Source organism: Schistocerca americana, unplaced genomic scaffold (assembly GCF_021461395.2).
Source record: "Schistocerca americana isolate TAMUIC-IGC-003095 unplaced genomic scaffold, iqSchAmer2.1 HiC_scaffold_137, whole genome shotgun sequence".
NCBI classification, from domain to species: Eukaryota; Metazoa; Arthropoda; class Insecta; order Orthoptera; family Acrididae; genus Schistocerca; species Schistocerca americana.
In genome coordinates this window covers 17,501-20,000 of record NW_025725449.1, presented here as the reverse complement: position 1 = coordinate 20,000, position 2,500 = coordinate 17,501, and the positions used below count along the sequence as shown (strand labels likewise).

Sequence of the window (2,500 nt, the reverse complement as noted above, 5' to 3'; positions counted from 1 at the left end):
AGAGATGCTCGTCGGGGTAACCCAAAAGGACCCGGAGACGCCGTCGGGAGATCGGGGAAGAGTTTTCTTTTCTGCATGAGCGTTCGAGTTCCCTGGAATCCTCTAGCAGGGAGATAGGGTTTGGAACGCGAAGAGCACCGCAGTTGCGGCGGTGTCCCGATCTTCCCCTCGGACCTTGAAAATCCGGGAGAGGGCCACGTGGAGGTGTCGCGCCGGTTCGTACCCATATCCGCAGCAGGTCTCCAAGGTGAAGAGCCTCTAGTCGATAGAATAATGTAGGTAAGGGAAGTCGGCAAATTGGATCCGTAACTTCGGGATAAGGATTGGCTCTGAGGATCGGGGCGTGTCGGGCTTGGTCGGGAAGTGGGTCAGCGCTAACGTGCCGGGCCTGGGCGAGGTGAGTGCCGTAGGGGTGCCGGTAAGTGCGGGCGTTTAGCGCGGGCGTGGTCTGCTCTCGCCGTTGGTTGGCCTCGTGCTGGCCGGCGGTGCAGGATGCGCGCGCCTGCGCGGCGTTCGCGCCCCGGTGCTTCAACCTGCGTGCAGGATCCGAGCTCGGTCCCGTGCCTTGGCCTCCCACGGATCTTCCTTGCTGCGAGGCCGCGTCCGCCTTAGCGTGCTCCTCCGGGGGCGCGCGGGTGCGCGGATTCTCTTCGGCCGCCATTCAACGATCAACTCAGAACTGGCACGGACTGGGGGAATCCGACTGTCTAATTAAAACAAAGCATTGCGATGGCCCTAGCGGGTGTTGACGCAATGTGATTTCTGCCCAGTGCTCTGAATGTCAACGTGAAGAAATTCAAGCAAGCGCGGGTAAACGGCGGGAGTAACTATGACTCTCTTAAGGTGGCCAAGTGGCGGCGGTGTGGCTGCATCCGGACTTGGCTTTTCGAAGTGCGGTCTTGATGTAGTCGTGCTGCTGCTGCGAGGTGCCTTCCTTGGGTTACAGTTACAGGGAGAGTGATGCGCAATACATGGGCCTAGCCCTCTTAGCCTCTCCTCTCCTGCGGTCTTCTCCCCTTCTCGTGGGCCCGCTGATTTTCGCAGAGTGGAAGACCGCACCAGGGGCTTGGGGGGGTTACCAGCCCCCCCTCGCATTATCCCTTTATAGTTGGGGGCAGCCGACAAGAAACAAGAGATGGTGGCCCTTCCGCTGAAGGTGCCACCCCAGCTACCCCAGCACCTATCCGGCCAACCGGCCGTAACGAAAATGCGATAGTTTGTGTAGCTCCCTTTGCTTGCAGTGAGTGCCACCGCACTTTTACCACGAAGAACGGTCTCGGGGTCCATCGCCGCCGCCAACACCCTGCGGCCGCCAACGCTGAGATCGTGACGGAGAGGCATCGCGCGAGGTGGACGGAGGAAGAAGTCCTGTCGCTCGCCAAGGCAGAGGCCGAACTGTTCCTGGAGAGGGACGCCCGGTTCTTCTTTGTAAATCAAGAACTTACCAGGATGTTCCCCGACCGAACGCTTGAGGCAATCAAGTGCCGACGGCGGCAAGCTGCCCACAAGCAGCTTGTCCGCCAATTCATGGAGGCACTTGAGATCGGTCGGGGTGAAGAGCCGGCGTCCCGCCGTGGAGCAGCGAGCTCGCTGCCTGACGCGGGCGAGGCCGCTGCGCCGCCCGTCGACGCAGCCGAGGACTTCGCGGCCGACACCACCGGGCCGCCGCCGGAGGGGCCGACTGACGCCGCCATCTGGGAGCATCTGGCGGGGCTACCTGCTTCCGCCCAGCGTTTCTCTGCCCTGGATCGAGTCATTGGTCTGGGGCGGGGCACGCCGCCCGATGTCATCCTGGGCATGCTCCCGGATGCCCTTGCGTCGGTCGGGTCCAGGGGGGAGAGGTCGATCACCAGGACACAGCGGCCGCGCCAACCATCCAAGCGGCCGCCTGCCGCCCCGCCGCTGCAGAAGCGCAAGCGGCGCCGCTGGGATTACGCGCGGACGCAGTACGCCTTCCGTAGGTCGCGTGCGCGTTGCGTGCGCGGCTTGCTGGACGGCACCCTGCTGCAGCCGCCACCCGTCATCCCCGGTCTGCTGGACTTCTGGGCGGACCTCTTCACGAAGAAGCCGATCTCCACCGCCGGCTTCATCCGTGACCGCCTTCTCCCGCACTCGGAGCCTGTCGCTCCTGAGTGCCTATGGGGGCCGGTCACACGTGAGGAGGTCGCTGCTGCCTTGCCGCCCAGGGGATCGGCAGCCGGGCCGGACGGCCTGACTCCAGCGGAGCTGCGGCGCCTGCCGCATGAAGTCCTGGTGAAACTCTTGAACCTCTTCCTCCTGGCCCGCGCCCTCCCCGAGCGTCTGCTTCGCGCCCGGACGTCACTTCTCCCCAAAACGGCTGCACCAACATCCCCCGCTGACTTTCGCCCCATTACGGTCTGCTCGGTGTTGGCGCGGACCTTTCACAAGGTTCTCGCGTCACGCCTGATGCGTGCATGTGCTGTGGACGAACGTCAGCGGGCATTCATCCCCCGGGATGGGATGTTGGAAAACACCTTCA

At 63.5% G+C, this 2,500-nt stretch overlaps 1 pseudogene; it reads left to right on the top strand.

Moving 5' to 3' along the window:
* The window catches only part of LOC124566146, a 7,960-nt pseudogene that overhangs the window by 2,041 nt on the left and 3,419 nt on the right, over nt 1-2,500 (top strand).